Below are 18,003 nucleotides of genomic sequence, written 5' to 3'. Positions count from 1 at the left end.
TGCCCGACACCCAGAAACGAATGGGCAGGCGGAAAGGGCGAACGGCATTCTACAACAATACCTGAGGTGTTATGTAAATGACAGAGAAAATGATTGGGTAGATAAGTTGGCTCTGGCAGAATTTGCCTATAACAACGCGGAGCACGTGTCCACAGGGATGAGTCCCTTCCTGGCAAATTATGGGTGTCATCCCAGGGCATTTTCAGGAGAGGGAGGGGAAAGATGGAGTGTCCCGGCAGCGGAACACTTTGTAGAAGAGATGGAAGCGATCCACCGGCAGCTCCAACTTAATTTAGAGAGGGCCAAAGAAGAATACAAGAAGCAAGCGGACAGAAACAGACGGGAAGGTGAAACCATAAGGGTGGGGGACCGGGTGTGGTTATCCACCCAAGGGTTGCCGTTTAAGGGGGGATGTAAGAAATTGAAACCTAAACGGCTGGGACCATTTGAGGTGATACAACAAGTCAACCCAGTGGCATTCAAACTTAGGTTGCCCAACCACATGAAACTGCACCCAGTTTTTCACAGGTCCTTACTGTCGCCGCACCGAGGGGGGCGGGAGTGGGGGGGACGTGAGAGGGAGGTCACACAAATACCAGTGATGGAAGAAAGGGAACGCAACAATCATGTGGCAGGAATCGTCGATTCCAGGTGGAAGGGGGATCGGGTGGAATATCTGGTAGAATGGGAAGGAGAACCGGAGGCAGAGAACACCTGGGTACCGGCAGAGGAAGTCAATGACGAGGTTCTAATAGAAACGTTTCATCAACGGTTCCCAAGGAAACCGCAGCCGGTAACACGGTTCAGGAGGGGATACTTAGGCACCACCGATGAGGAAGAGAAGTTCGAAGGGTTCCCAGAATCAGGGCTGGAAGAAGGTATAGATTCCGATGAGGAGGAATACTTGGGGGGAGGAGACGGAAGTCAGTGGAAAGAAGTGTTCGAGTCCTCTAACGATGAGGAAAGTTCTTTCCGGGGTTTTCCGCCCTCACCGCCCGTAGAGGAGGGGGCGGGAGGGGGTGAAGGGGGCCCTGGAGGGGAGGTGGATGTCAGGGAACTGCCATCGGAAAGGCAGGCGATGGAAGGGCTCTCAGACGCTAAGAGAGACTCAGCAGCAGAGGAAGGTACCAGCAGGGGGGGGAAGAACTCAGAGAGAAAGTGAGTCGGAGGGAGGGCTCCGAGAGACTGCCAGTGAAAACAGTGGAGAAGTCTCAGGACCCCCCATAGGCACACCCACTCCTCGCCGGAAACTGTCTCGCCGAGAATCCCAAAGACGTGTTTCCGTTAAGGAACTTTTATGTTGGAGCAGATTCTGCAAACGCCCACTGTCGGATTCTGCTAGCGATTGAGGGAGTCATGTTTAAGGGGGCTCCGCTTAAGGCAGAGTTTGAGAACCATGCCCAAGCTCTGAGGGACTAAGCTTTAACGCACAAGCAGCTCATCATCCCATCACAACACCAAAGCAGTTTTGATATTTGTAGATGCGGAGAAAGCCTTTGATAATATTTCTTGGAGTTTTATGAAGAAAAATCTTCAGGGGATGGGGGTTGGTCAAGGTTTTGAAAATGGTATAGGTGCAATTTACTCAGAACAAAAGGCCAAATTGATAGTTAATAATGTGGTGACAGAAGAATTTAAGATGGAGAAAGGGACACGACAAGGCTGCCCAATTTCCCCATTGCTTTTCATTTCGGTCCTGGAGGTTTTGCTGAATATGATTAGGAGGGACCATCTGATCAAAGGTATTCAGGTCGGAGTTAAACAGTACAAACTTAAAGCTTTTGCAGATGACTTAGTATTGACATTACAAGAGCCAGAATCTAGTACTAAAAGAGTATTGGAATTGATCCAGGAATTTGGTCAAGTGGCAGGATTTAAGCTGAACAAGTTAAAAACTAAGGTTCTTGAGAAAAATTTAACACCGATGGAGAAGGAGAGGTTTCAGAAGGAGACAGGTTTAACATTGGTAAATAAAGTAACATATTTGGGGGTGAATATGACTGCTAAGAATGTGAATTTGTTTAAAGATAATTATGAGAAATGTTGGTCAGAAGTGAAAAAGGATCTTGAAATATGGTCAAGCCTGAAGCTTTCCTTGCTTGGCCGAATTGCTGTTATAAAAATGAATGTATTGCCAAGAATGCTGTTTTTGTTTCAATCACTGCAAATTTTAGACAAGATGGACTGTTTCAAGAAGTGGCAGAGAGACATTTCTAGATTTGTCTGGCAGGGCAAGAAGCCCAGAATAAAATTTAAGATACTAACTGATGCAAAGGATAGAGGTGGATTTACGCTGCCAGACTTAAAACTGTATTATGAATCAGCAGCATTTTGCTGGCTGAAAGAATGGCTGCTTCTTGAGAACACAGACATTTTGGATTTAGAAGGTTTTGATAATGTTTTTGGGTGGCATGCATATTTGTGGTATAACAAGGTTAAAGCACACAAGGCATTTAAAAACCATATTGTCAGAAGAGCATTGTTTATTGTCTGGACAAGATATAAAGACTTACTTGAAAATAAAGGTGGCTATCACCTATGGAAGTGAAGGCTCTGAAAAGACTCAATATGGAGGCCAATTGGCCAAAATATTGGGAGATTCTGGAAAAGGAGGGCGATAAACTGAAATTGCAGAGTTTTGAGAAGCTTAAAGATAAAGTGCGAGATTGGCTTCATTATTTTCAAATAATGGAGGCCTACAATCTGGATAAAAAAATTGGCTTCCAGGTGGAAAAATCAAAATTGGAAACAGAATTACTAGAACCCAAAACTAAGATACTATCAAGAATGTTTAACTTGCTGTTGAAATGGAATACTCAGGATGAAACGGTAAAATCTGCTATGATTAAATGGGCACAAGATGTTGGACATAACATTATGTTTGCTGACTGGGAACAGTTGTGGACCACAGGTATGAAGTTTACGGCATGCAATGCCTTAAGAGAGAATATAATGAAAATGATATACAGGTGGTACATGACACCAGTCAAGCTTGCAAAAATCTATCATTTGCCTGATAATAAATGCTGGAAATGTAAAGAGATTGAAGGTACATTCTTTCACCTTTGGTGGACGTGCCCAAAGATTAAGGCTTTCTGGGAGATGATCTATAATGAAATGAAAAAAGGTATTTAAATATACCTTCCTGAAGAAACCAGAGGCCTTTCTCTTGGGCATTGTCAGCCAATTGGTGCCAAAGAAGGACAGAACTTTCTTTATGTATGCTACAGCAGCAGCAAGAATACTCATTGCAAAGTACTGGAAGACACAAGATCTACCCACCTTGGAAGAATGGCAGATGAAAGTAATGGACTATATGGAATTGGTGGAAATGACGGGCAGAATCCGGGATCAAGGAGAAGAGTTGGTGGAAGAAGATTGGAAGAAATTTAAAGACTATTTACAGAAACACTGCAAAATTATTGAATGTTAATGATGTTGGAATGAAAGGAAGTGGTTTTAGCAATAAGGCAAAAGGAATATGTAAAAATGGATTGATACTAGATGAAAATTTTGAAGTTATTATATGTGAAGATAAGAAATTAAGGGTAAACAAAGAGGGTATGGATTTGCTGAACTAATTATTAAATGGAATACAAGAAAGGGAGGTGTGAGGAAGTCATGAAAATAAGTAAATGAGTGGTAAGATAAGAGAAAGAGGGATTCGTTTTTAACGGTTTTTATTTTTCTTTACTTTTTTTCTTTTTTGGTTCTGTATTTTTTGTATTCTTTCTTTCATTATTTCTGTAACCTTTTTTCTTGTTGAAAAATTTGAATATATATATATATATATATATTTAAAAAATAAAGATTATTATTATTATCATTCAGTATCAACCTCTTGATATGTAGATAGGGTGGGTAGATTTTTGGACTTCTTTGTGACATTTCCATGATGTTATTCAGGCTTTCTGTAGCTCCCTCTGCTTATCAGATATGCTAGACCTCCCTATTCCCACCCCATGCAGCTACTACTAGCCATGAGTTTAACCTGTCAAGGACCCATGTCTGAAACCACTTCTCTCTTCTATTCTACAGGCCTGCTTTGCACCCATTTTCCCTTTTACACTCTGTGCGTCCTCCCCTTCTTTTTGTGCAACCCACTTTGAAGGGAAGCCAGTGTGTGGTTGCCTCCTGTATCTTCCTCCTGCCACAGATTACAACTAATCTGCCCCTTCTCATCTTCCACACAATTTGTAATCCACCCCCTCCTATTCTGCAGACTCTTTCATGCCCCTGCTTTGGTCTTCACTATGTCCCCAGGCCACCTCTGCACCAGCTCTGCCTCCCCACCATCATGCTTGGTTGTGCCCAACCCACCTTCCTGCTCTGGTCTCAGGTGCATTTAGAGCCACGGTGACACTGGCAAGCGAGCGCAAGGCTGGGTGAGTGTCTGGTTTTGATGTGCCTGGGGCCTCCTACCAGTTTGTTGTTCCTGCTCGGGAGCAGGGCTGTAGCTTGGGGGTGGTGTGGAAGGCCCCCGCCAAATTAAATATGGACACTAAATGGGTTACGTATAGAGAATTGTTACTTGAATCAAAACCAATTAAAATTGAAAGAAGTTAACGAAATTAGAAAGAACATAACAGACTGGTTACAATACTTTCAGCTAAATGAAATATTTAAGAATGATAAAAAGTTAGGATTTCCGTATGAAATTTCAACTTTTCAGAGAGAAAAAATAGAGAATGACACAAAATTAATCTTGAAATTGTACAATCTGCTGCTAGAATGGGAAACGAAAGATGAAGAGGTTCAGTCTGTTATGATTAAATGGGCACAAGATGTGGGTCATAATATTCATATGGTGGAATGGGAAAAACTATGGAAGAATGACATAAAGTTTACAGCATCTGTAGCGATCAAAGAAAATTATATGAAAATGATGTATAGATGGTATCTAACTCCTGTTAAATTAGCAAAAATGTATAAGTCTAAGGAAAGCAGGTGTTGGAAATGTAAAATTACAGAAGGGATATTTTTTCATATGTGGTGGGATTGTAAAATCATAAAGAAATATTGGGAAATGATTTATAATGAAATAAAGAAGATGTTTAAAATAACCTTTGTTTAAAAAAAAAGCCCAGAAACCTTCCTATTAGGTATTATAGGAGCGAACCTACCAAAATCACAAAATAATTTGTTTATGTATACAACTACATGTCCTAGTTAAAGCAGATTGGCAAGTTAAATTAATGGAATATGCTGAAATGGCAAAACTGACAATGAAATTAAGAGGAAGAGATGACAACAAATTTAAGGAAGAATGGAAAATGCTTATTGCATAAATACAGAAGCATTGTATATGCTGCTGTTGGTGCTCCTGTGAGTGTTTGGGATGACCACTCCCTCCTTCAGCCAATTCCCTTGGACCCAAGGGGCAGGGTCTACACTCACACATACTCTGAACAGCTCTCTGCAGCAAGTGGCAAAAATGGTTTTAAATGTTTTTTAAGTGATCTTAATCCACTGCACCTCGAATGGTGGTATATATAATTTTATTATTTTCTTTCTGTTTGGGGTGGGACAAATGTTTAGTTGGGGCTTAGTTTAATTTTAGCTTAATTGTTTCTTGCTTTGTTTTTATTTTCATTATTTTGTTAAGTTATTGTTTGTATAGTTCAGGGGTCTGCAACCTTTAAAACAAAAAGAGCCACTTGGACCCATTTCCGAAGAAAAAACAACAACTGGGAGCCGCAAAACCATTGCGACATTTAAAACAATTATAACACTGCATATCTTGTTTCTTACCTTAATGCTATATATACAGGATCGTGCAGTCAGCTGTCAATCTCAAGAAAAAAAGGACTTTCACTTAACAATGTAAAATATATTTTTGCAAATTAATAGCTAATTAAAATATTTAATTTACAACCAGGTAACCAGGTTAATGTGACTTTTGCTCCTGAACCTCAGTGCTCAGTGTCTGCACATCAGGGCTGTAAGACGTCACCTTCATTTTCACACGGGCTTGCAAGCTGTCATCTGTGAGGCGTGTTCGATGTTTGTTTTTAATATAGTTCATGTTGGAGAAGACCTGCTCACATACATATGTGGAACCGAAGATCGACAGGACTCCAAATGCATACTTTTTCATGTTTATATAAGTGTTGGGGATGGCATTCCATGTTTCGAATACAAATTTGTCCTGTTTGAGAAGGTTTTCAATATCACTCCATTTATGATTCTGAGCCAGAATGGCCTTCTGACGGGCAACATCCTCAAGAGTAGCGGTCAAGCATTTGAACTTGGCCACCCATATATCTTTGTCGGCTATATCGGCCAGTTCCAGCTCAAGATCAGGTTGACTTACACCTGGAAATGCAGTCATATTCAATAGGGATGGATCGATCGCCAGGGGAGTGACAGGGAAAGATAATGTGGTTTTTTCCTCTCTGAACTCACAGAATCATTTCCCAAACGAGCTTTGCATTGCGGTGATTGCAGACTTGAAATATTCCAAATTTATCGTATCATGACTTTGTTTGAACTCTCTCAAAGAGGGAAAGTGAGACAGTGTACCTCTCTGGAAATCTTTGACAAACACTGTCAACTTGCGCTTGAATGCCAAAACCTCCTCCAGCATGTGCAGGGCTGTGCCTCCTTTCCCCTGAAGGGTTGTATTTAGCGTGTTTAGATGGGCTGTCATGTCTACCATAAAATGTAATTTTTCCAGCCACTCTGGCTGTTCCAGCTCAGCAAAGGTGAGCTCTTTGCTGGCCAGGAAGGTTTTTACTTCTTCCAAACATGTGACAAAGCGTTTTAGCACCTCGCCTCTGGACAGCCACCGGACCTTGTTGTGGAGCAGGAGGTCAGAATATGTGCTTTCCACCTCATCCAATAGCAAACGAAACTGGCGGTGGTTTAAACCCTTTGCCATTATCTTATTAACAATCTGAATGACCACATCCATCACTTTTGTGCATTCGGGGGGAAATGTTTGAGCACACAATGCCTCTTGGTGCAGGATGCAATGAAATGACAGCAGTGTTCTACCCAGCGCCTTCTGCAGTAGAGCCACAAAGCCCTTTTGTGCTCCTCTCATGCTCGGTGCCCCATCAGTAGCCACTGAGACCAGGTGGTTGGTGTTTATTTTTTTAGCACTTAAAAAATCCAGGACAGCCTTACAGAAATGCTCACCCCTTGTTTGGTCTTTTACTGGTATCAGTTCAATCAGTTCTTCCTGTGGCCCAAAAGAGTTCACATATCGGCAGAACAGCGCTATTTGTTCAATATCACCTTTATCTATGGACTCATCACAGGCGATGGAGTACGCCACAGCTGAATTAATGTCTTGAATTTGCTGTTTGCTAATGTTTTCTGCCATTTTTAGGGTTCTGTCTTTAACAGTCTTCGCAGAGAGAGCCATGTCTTTTATTTTCTGCACAATTTCATTCTTGTTGGTGAAGTCCATGTATAGATGTTCCAAAATCTTAATGAATGCTTCTATTATATACTCTCCATCTGTGAACGGCTTCCCGTGCTTGACTTTTTCCAGAGCAGCTACAAAACTAGCATATGTTGTGGAATTTGCAGACTTCACCCAATTCTTGAAATTATTTTTGCTCCTATCAACCTTCCTCATAAGTTCTGCAATGGCTTTTCGTCTATCATCTCCATCTGGATATTTTTCAGCAAAGGCTGATTATTCTGGAAATGTCTTGCAATATTTGACTTTTTGTTGTTTGCAAATTTCTCACCACATATTAAGCATACTGGTAAACCAGTCTTGTCAGTAGATGTTTTTTAAGTGTTCTTAATCCACTGCATCTCGAATGGTGGTATATATAATTTTATTATTTTCTTTCTGTTTGGGGTGGGACAAATGCTTAGTTGGGGCTTAGTTTAATTTTAGCTTAATTGTTTCTTGCTTTGTTTTTACTTTCATTATTTTGTTAAGTTATTGTTTGTATAGTTGTATAGTTCGCATTTTGCTTTTTAAAAAGAAGGGTCAGGGCTGCCTGGGAGTGGGTCTCAGCCAACAGAATGGCTAGGGCAGGTTCCACACGAGGTATGTATTGGGACACCCAATCTGTGATCACGGGCAGGAGAAGGAGTTAAGTTAAGACCAGACCATGTCATTACCAAGGAGGCAGGCTTAGTCGTTGTTTGAGGACTATCCCTGCCTCCAGGTCTGGTCCTGACCAGAAGGATACTGGAATCAGCAAGAGAAACCCACATGACCTGAAAGTGTTGCTGTGCAATGCCAGGTCAATTATGAATAAAACCACTGCCATCCACAACCTGATTGTGGATGGAGGATTTGACCAGGCATGTGTGACAGAGACTTGGTTGGATGAAGCAGATGGGCTTGTCCTTGCTGCTGCTTGTCCACCAGGTTTCTCTTATGCACAACAACCCTAGTTATGTGGGCGGGGAGGAGGGGTTGCAGTGATTTTTAGGAAGACATTAGTTTATACCAGGAGTCCTATTGGGAAGACCCAGTTTTCGGAGTGCATGTTCTGGAACTTGGGCAATAGGGCAATAGGAGTAGTACAGGATTCCTTTTAGTGTACCGACCTCCCCGCTGCACACACACACACCCCGGTGATAAAGTTGCTCAAATTTGGAAGGAGGGAGACTCCACTGTGGGAGCAGGGCCGGGAGAGTGCTAGAGTCCTGTCTAGTCATGTTACATGGGATCAATTCCAATCTGTTACCTCCACCATGGGACTGAAACTGCCTTGGTTGCATTGGTTGATGATGTCCGGTGGGCTAGGCACAAAGGTGAGAGCTGTTTCCTTTTTCTGCTGGATCTCTCAGCAGCCTTTGACACCATGGACCATAACAACCTTCTAGACTGTCTAGAGGGGCTGGGAGCTGGGGACACTGTTATACAGTGGTTATACACTGTTATACAGTGGCAGTTTGGCTCTTAATGTCTGCTTCTGGGAACCAGCTGTGGGGAGAGTGGTGTTGTTCTCAGGTCCTGCTTGCTGGCTATGCCAGGCATCTGGTTGGCCACTGTGAAAATGGTTTTCTTGAACAGATGGCCTGATTTAGCAGGCTGATGCAAGTTCTGGCCAGCTGAAATTTCCTGCATATCTTCTTCCAGCAGCCAAACTCCTAATTGGCTTCAAGTGGGGCTCACCCAGTGTACCTGCTGAAGAAGAGTCTTTCCATAATGGACCTGCCAAAAAACTGTGTTTTCATAATTTTCTCTAATTGGATACAATTGCCCATGTGCTTGAGTGAGGGAAGCCAAAAGAGACAACAGTTTGAGAAACTATGGGGCCTTTTTATAATATGCACCTAGGGTTGGGATCCACTGTCCTGGGAACCAAAAGTAGCTCCATGTCTCTCTATCTGGGGTCTCAATAAACCATAAGAGAGGAGACTTTGGCAGACTATGCACCCCCCTTATAATCGACATGGGGCAGGGCTGTTAACACTTCATTTTTTATTTGATTTTATTTATTAAAGTTCCCTCCCATCATTCCTCCCAAAGGAATTCAGGCTGAATATTCAACTGGTTTTTCATAGTGCAAGACTCCTGAGGGTGCCTAGCTGTCATTGGATAAGAAGCCAGATCTGTTAAAAATCTGCAGGAAGCAGATCTGCAGGAAACAGAATTAGGTGTTAGATGTACAATCCTTAAAGGATCAGTATTTTGTTTTCAGCCATATTCATTTATTAACATGTATTGCAACCCTACCATTCCTCCAAAGGAACCAGGACAGGTGACAACAGAAAAAAGACACTAGTAAATATAAAAGTAAAATATATATTAAGAAACTGTTTTTTTAAAAAAATCTGAAAAGGTTGAGAAACATTAAGAACATTGAAAATTAGCAATAACTGGTTCCAGATAATACAGTAAATTCAAGGCTGCTAGGAGCAGTGTCTTTCAGCCTTTAAATGCCTGGGAGAATAGGAATTTTCAAAATCCTCCAGAAAATGAAGAATGAAGGAGATGGATATACTTCAGCAGAAAGGCACTCCCTGTCAAGGGTTTAGTGCTCATTTACGTTCAAGAAAACAGGCCTCTTTGTTGTGAAACAATTCTTCTTGGGGGGCCTAAAGTTAAATCTGCTTTAGAAAAAGAAGGCATCATTCCTCCCCCCCCCCCCACTTTCATTATTTTGGAGGAATAGAAACATGGCTATATATAACTAATGCTTTGGCAGTTCTGACCTCAGATATCTCCCCATGACTTGCTCTCTGTATATTCTGGTGGCCATTGGCAGACTTTGGGGTCAAATTTCAGTGGCACCCTGTGAGACACCAAAATTTGTCACCTCCCCCCATCTCTCACCTTGCATTCTATGTTGTTTATTTAGTTGTGTCTGACTCTTCATGACCCCATGGACCAGAGCATGCCAAGCACTCCTGTCTTCCACTGCCTCCCGCAGTTTGGTCAAATTCATGTTAGCATCTTCGAGAACACTGTCAAACCATCTCATCCTCTGTCGTCCCCTTCTCCATGTGCCCTCAATCTTTCCCAACATCAGAGTCTTTTCCAGGGAGTCTTCTCTTCTCATGAGGTGGCCAAAGTATTGGAGCCTCAGCTTCAGGACCTGTCCTTCCAGTGAGCACTCAGGGCTGATTTCCTTAAGAATGGATAGGTTTCATCTTCTTGCACTCCATGATCCTCTAAGTCTGCCTCTGTGGTGCTTCATCATTGGCTAAATACCCAAATGCTATACAGCATACAAGGAAGCTCGTGATTCTGCTATTTCTGCTTTTTATAAGCCTTGAATCACATGAGGATCTGCATAGGTATCCTTTAGCTTTTGATCTACAATTTTGTGAAAGAACTCAGCAAAATTGGATCCATTTGTTCATAATTTGAGAGGGGGACAAAAACACAAAATCTCCCCTCCTTCCTGGTCAAATATATATAATTAGGATATTCTGGGATCAAATCAGAAACTTCTGAAAATCTGGGACAGTCCCTGGAAAATAGGGACACTTGGAGGGTCTGAAACATTAGTCATGCCTCTGAACTAATTTTGGAAAGAATCCAGGATAGATGGGCCTGAATTTGTGGGGCTGGACTGTGGCCCAATTGAGTTCAGTTCTGTATGCATTTTCTGGTGTGTATGTTTTAAATCATCCAGGGTGAGTGTCTGGAGGTGGTTGGTGGATGGATGGCAGCTGACAGATTGAGGTTGAATCCTGACAAGACAGAAGTACTGTTCTTGGGGGATGGGGTGTGGGGGGGGGACTCCCTAGACCTGAATGGGGTAACTGTGCATGCCTGGAAGAAGTGGACTGTTTGGATCCCTTCCAGTCGGGATTCAGGCATCATCATGGGACTGAAACTGCCTTGGTCGCACTGGTCGATGATATCCAGCAGGCTAGGGACAAAGGTGAGAGCTGTTTACTAGTTCTGCCGGATCTCTCAGCAGCCTTTGACACCATCGACCATAACATCCTTCTAGACTGTCTAGAGGGACTGGGAGCTGGTGACACTGTTATACAGTGGTTCCGATCCTTTCTCCTGGGCCATATCCAAAAAGTGGTGTTGGGGGATGAGTGTTCAGACCCCTGGGCTCTCACTTGTGGGGTGCCTCAGGGTTCCGTCCTCTCCCCCATGCTTTTTAACATCTATATGAAGCTGCTGGGAGAGATCACCAGGGGATTTGGGCTGGGTGTTCGTCAGTATGCAGGTAACACCCAGCTCTACCTCTCTTTTAAATCACAACCATTGAAGGCGGTGAAGGTCCTTCTCAGTAGTGGTGCCCGCCCTGTGGAATGCCCTCCCATCTGAAGGCAGCCCTGTTTAGGGAAGTTTTTAATATTTTATGCTGTATTGTTTTTAACGCTCGATTGGGAGCCGCCCAGAGTGGCTGAGGGAACTCAGCCAGATGGGCGGGGTATAAATAATAAATTATTATTATTATTATTATTATTATTATTATTATTATTATACACAAGTTAATACATTAGCAGGGTTTTAAAAATTACTTAAAAAGTAACTTAAATAAGGTTCAAACTGAACAGTAGAAATGCAGTATATTGAAAAGGAATGGAACCAAAGAAGGGACTACAGGGAAGTCAATTTGTTTTTGTTTTTGTTTTTGTTTTTGTTTTTGTTTTTGTTTTTGTTTTTGTTTTTGTTTTGTTTTTGTATTGTTGTTGTTATTGTTTATTTTTTTGTCATTTTTGAAGATTAATAGTTAAAGAAAGAAAGAAAGAAAGAAAGAAAGAAAGAAAGAAAGAAAGAAAGAAAGAAAGAGGAATGCCCCCCCAGGGTTGCAGGCGAGGGGGGATTAAAAACTCGTGGGGACAGGTAGCCCCCCAACAACATTACCCCCCTTAATAACCCCAGATTTGAGGGAACAGGATGAGCCTTTGCCTTTTGCACTCCAAAGTGCAGACTCCTTGGGGGGGGAGCGGGGGAGGGAGTTGCAGCCCCCACAGAGTTAGCGTGCAGCGACCGGGCACTCCCTTATCTCCCCCGAGGAAGAAGGCACAGAGGTGGGATCTGCACGGCTGCCCCCTCTCCAGGAGGATGCCCCCCACCCACCAGCCCTGTCTGCCGCCAGCCACCCCCAAGGGTTTTGCCCGTCATTGCCCATGGGAAGCGGAGGGCTGGCGAAAGTGCAACAGGCATGGGAAGGCACAAATGGAACCCACCCCTTTCTGGGCTCCAGATTCCCACACCCTCACATTTAATGCGAACTTAAAAGAAACAAGCAGCAGCCTTGTCGTTTCCCACTTGATTTCGTAGGTACTCTTCTGCGTTATAAGAGGGCCATGAAAGGGGGGTGCAGCATGTTACCTGCGTGGATTAATGCCACCATGAAGTGCTTTCAGGGCAAACCCCGGAACCTCTCTCTCCAGGGACAGGAGCGAAATGCCACCCATTACTTTGGATCACAGAAAAGATGGTGGAAGTGGGGTCTTTCCCCCAGGGTAGTACTTTGAGGTAGAAGGCCAGGTCAGCACCACTTGGGAATAAACAAGAGGATCACCACATACCGTATTTTCACTCTATAGGATGCACCCGACCATAGGACGCACCTTGTTTTAGAGGGGGAGAACAAGAAAAAAAAATCTTCCCCTCTCTGCTCAGCGCCCCTTCAGCGAAGCAGCAGGAGAAACGGAGCCCCTTCCATTTCTCCTCCCGTTCGCTGAAGGGGCACTGCGCAGCTCTCCCTCTCTGCTGAAGCCAGGAGAGTCTTGGTCTCCTGGCTTCAGCAAAAGGAACCCGAAGCCTCCGGAGTGCAGCAAGACCTCCCACTGTGCTCCGGAGGCTTCAGGTGGCTATCCCTGAAGCCTGGATAGTGAGAGGGCTTCAGCTCTCCAGGCTTCAGCAAAAGCAATGTGAAGCCAAGGAGTGGGGAGGGAGCGCTCCCTCTGCGCTTCGGAGGCTTCGCGTTGCTATCGCTGAAGCCAAGGAGCCTGCATTCGCTCCATAGGACGCACACACATTTCCCCTTAATTTTTAGAGGGGGAAAAGTGCATCCTATAGAGTGAAAAATACGGTAGCTTAGAGAGTTGCTTAAATGGATCAGTTTTAGAATTAACAAAATTCCCTTTATGGTTTTTTGTTTTTTTATTTAAAAAAAGTGTTCTCCAACAATTAATTAGAACTGAAGTTTCCTTAGAGAATTATCAAAGGGGAGAGAAAATGTTGGTGCAATTTTTGGGGTGGGATATAGGTTTGCCACCTATCCTGTTTAATACAGGGTTGTCCCTTATTTCAAAGTAAAATGTTGTGTCCTATATTGATTCAATACAGAACAGTTTGCCCTTTATTTTTATTTTTTTAAAATAATATTTATTCAGGTTTTAAAACATTACAAAAAAAAACAACAGAAAACACAATACAAAAAAAACCCAAGACATTTCCAAGAAAAAATGCAAAAAATAAAAAAGGAAAAAAACAAGAACAGATAAAAAGGAAAAAGAAATAATTAAAAAATACATACAATCAAAACAGAAAAAAAGTTAAACCTTTACATAATTTTCTTTCTATGACTTATTTCCTTGACCTCCTCACACCTCCCCTCTTTTTTTCCTAGTTCAAATAGATATTTCAGCAAATCCTTCATCTTTATTTTTTATCCTAATAATTTATCTTAATATACTATAATTTTCCATTCTCTCTTTCGCCAATTAGCCATCCACTTTAACTTTATTTAATCTTATTTCTCATTAAAACTGATATATTTAAACCTATTCTCTTAAGACATTTCCCCTAGGGTCATAAAAATTCCATTCCATGATTTCTCCATCTCTCATTAAAAACAATTTTTAAAAAAAAAAAATTTCTCAATATATACACTTTAAATTCCCAGTTTTCTTTCACCGTCTCCCCTCCCCGGTCTCAGCCCCTGCCAACAGTTCCATCGGCTTACAACAGTCCATCAACCTCGAGATCTCAAATCCGAGGCTCTTAAGTCTTTTTCATGTCCCATCTGCCAATCTTCTTGGTAATCTTTAATATTAAGAAACAGTTCTCGGGGGAGCTTCAACCCAACGATGGTCATATTCCTTCTTATCAAGTCTGCCAGATTTCCATAATTAAAGATAGGGCCCATAAAGTATTCCCAATCTTGTTTCACACTTCTTCTGAGTCCAAAGGCCCCAGAAACTTCGGACCCCTCCTGGCTCAAATTCATATCCCAAAAGTCATTTGATCCCCACATAGGGTGATCTCTCCACGTTTCATTTTCCAAATCAAGCCAGGCTCCCATCTCCAAAAACTGGCTTCTCCTAATTACAGACATGTAAGGCCTCAACTTGTAATCCTCCAATTGTCTCTGTAGGGTTAAAGCTCCCCCTTGCATCACTTTGACAACATCTTTCTCCTTCTCTGATTCTTCAATTTGCTCAATTGAGAAAGATTCTTGTGCCGGATTCTTGTCGACCTCTTTACTGATGCCTACTTTTGTTCCCAAAATATCAACGCTGGTAGCCATGGCATCTATCTGTTCATGCAGCTTTCCCAACAGATAAAATGTCCTATTCAATTCAAGCGTAACTTTTTTCTCCGCTGACATCCTTGAAATGTCCAAGGTCAAAGCTAATTTCTCAGAGTTTTTATCTTTAGGCTAATTTCCCAGCTGCATTCTTATGACCATGTCCCAAAACTCCCTCTAGCGAAAAGCAGTCTATCAATCCTTCCAGCACAGTCCCAAAAGTCTCAAAAGTAAATTAATAACAATTCCAGTTGCCTTTCCTTCTTTTTAGATGCAAAAATGGACAATGGAAACAAAGTCTTTCTTTGTATCTTAACAGCTAACTGTCAAATTTGACAGCTGTCAAACCTTTCTATTCACCGTCGATGGGCTCCTTGCGGACCTCTCCCGGGTTTGGAGACGTGACGCTTCAGTTCCTAAATTTTACCTTCTCCAGCAGGCTTCCCCTGCTTCCAAAGGGAGTGTAAGTAATAGTTTCAATCAGTGAAGTTTTAATCCTTTACGTAGAACTTTCCAAGACCTTAGTTAACAAACTCTTTGCTTCAGTCTATTTACAGAAGGGGGAGGTGGACTTCCTGTTTAGACCTTCCCCCGTTCCTTGCCAAATGAAATTGTTTTAAAAACCTAATTTCCTGTTCTACTCATGGGTTGTTGTTTGAAATCCAATTGTCCACAAGAAAAAGTCAGCGCTTTCTGGCAACGGCTGTGCGGCTTCACTCCGTAAAAATAGCGGTCGATTCAAAACACCGCGCCGCTCACCCCACGTCGTTTCGAAGCCCCCAAAAAGGGGTTTCCTTGCGGGTAGGGGGGCGCTCCTGGTGTCAGCCGAATCCCATGTTCCCAGGCTTCCTCTGCCTGGGATTTTTGAAGGGTCTCCGCCTTTGCCGCAGCAGCAAGACCCGATTTTCGCGGAGCGGGTTCCTCTAAGTCAGAGGAGCTCCGCCATTGCCGATGGCGCTAACCCGGAAGTCCCAGTTTGCCCTTTATTTCTCCTATCTCTGCTTCTATGTTTCTCTTGTGTGCCAACTTAAGGATCCTCTCCAATTGCTTGCCTCTGCTCATGCAGTGAAGGTTTTGCCAGCTTGGCCAGAGAAACTTATCTTCCTTTCCTTTCTTCTCCTTTCCTTTCGATTCTGCTCCCTCTCCGCATTCCAGCCCCAAGGAGGACCAAACAAGGGCAAAGCCTTCATGCTGTCCCTTCCAGTTCCCTGAAGCTTTGGCTGGGTTAAGGTGGCCATCTGCAGAGTTGCAGCCTGGGAGCACTGGACCCCGTCCTGCCATTTTACATCATGTTTTCTTCTTTGGCGACCCCTTGTAGCCGAGTAAGATTATTTTACATAAACACGATTTTAACAGTGGGTCCGTAAGTGACTATGGAGGCCAATACTGGATCCACATGCTCTTCCAAAGTGAGGACATAGGTTTCCAGGGAGGAGTTGATCATGGTGAGGGTTTGCCAAGCATGGCTTCCTCTTAGCACATTTCTCCCTTTTGTCCTTAGTTTGAGGATCTTCAAAGTCCATGACACCTTTGGTAAAGGCTGTTCTGCAACTTGAGAGCTCGCAGGCCTGTGTTTTCCAATTGTTGGTGTTTATACTACTTTTTTTTTGAAAGATTTGCCTTGAGAAAGTCTTTAAACCTATTTTGTTGATGACTGGCATTACGCTTTCTATTTTTAAGTTTAGAATAGAGTTGCTTTGGAAGATGATAATCAGTCATCTTCACAACATGACCAGTCCAACAAAGTTGGTGTAGAAGAATCATCGTTTCGACACTGATGATCTTTGCTTCTTCCACTACAGTGGCATTAGTTCACCTGTTTCACAAGCATACAGTAAGGTTGGTAGGCAGCTACAAATGCCCCCAGTGGACTGTGTTTTAGAATTTTATTCAATATCCCCCTCTTAATAAGTAGGGTGGTAAGCTTTCATGGTGCACAGTATTTGTTTTAACTTTTTGTGATGTCCTTATGATATTGTAAGCCACTTGGAGATTTCTTTGAAATATGAAACATGAAGTAGTATATAGGTATGTAGGGGCTGCACTTGACTCCCAGGCCAGGGGTTCTCAACCCCAGGTATAGATTATAAAAGGGCTCCATGGTGTCTCAACCTGTTTTCTCTTTTGGCTTCCTTCACTCAGCCACATGAGCAGTTGGCTCAAATGAGATGAAATTATGAAACAAACTTCTTCAGCAGGTACATTATGGAAACACTCTTCTTCAGCAGGTGCACTGCATGGGCAGCACTTAAAGCTAATTAAGAGTTTGGCTGTTGAAGCAGATTTTCCAGAATCTTCAGCTGGCCAGAACTTACATCTGTCTCTTGAATCAGGCCATCTGCTCAACTAAACTATTTCACAGTGGCCAACCAGATGCCTGTGCATAGCCTGAAAGCAGAAGCTAAGGGCCACACCACGCTGTCCACTACTGGTTCCCAGCAACAGACATTCAGAGCCATGCTGCCCCAACAACAGATGTAGAACATATCCATCAGGTTTACTAGCCATCCATGGGCAAATTCATGGGAGGTAAGGTTAATCCTTTTTCCTGTTCACACTCATGTCCATGTCCTACCACTCCCTCCTTTTGTACAAACCCGCCCGCCCCCCAGAGATAAACCAGCCTGTGGTAACTTCCTCCCTCACACTGCAACTACAAAGGGTTCTTTCCACCTTTCTCCAATATATGAAGCCACCAACCCCTCCTCTTCTGCAGCCTCTTTCATGCTCCTGCTTTTGATTCACTATGTCCCCAGGCCTGCTATGCCTTCCATTTTCACAACCCGCCTTACACACCTGTTTTCAGCTGCACTTCCTATTCCTCTATTGCTCTTTACTTACCTCAACTCTTCCTTGCAGACAGATCTCCCATTTCCACCCATTCTCCTTTGTCTTATTCTGCAGTCTCCTTTGCACACGCATCATTATCACTCACTTTTTTCTTCCTCCCTGGCTTTTTTTACTCTCCTTTTGTTACACAAAAAGCGGGATTCCTGCTACAGCTAATCCCCCACCACCGTACTAAGAGACACACAATCTCACTACGTTCTGTTAGGTTCCCTTGGTCAGAGCAGGGAAATAAAGTGGTATATAAAAAGCAAAGCAGGCTAAGTAAGCATTTGGTCATTTA

Source organism: Podarcis gaigeae (genome assembly GCF_964106915.1).
Source record: "Podarcis gaigeae genome assembly, chromosome: 8".
NCBI lineage: Eukaryota > Metazoa > Chordata > Lepidosauria > Squamata > Lacertidae > Podarcis > Podarcis gaigeae.
This window is presented reverse-complemented; position numbering follows the sequence as displayed.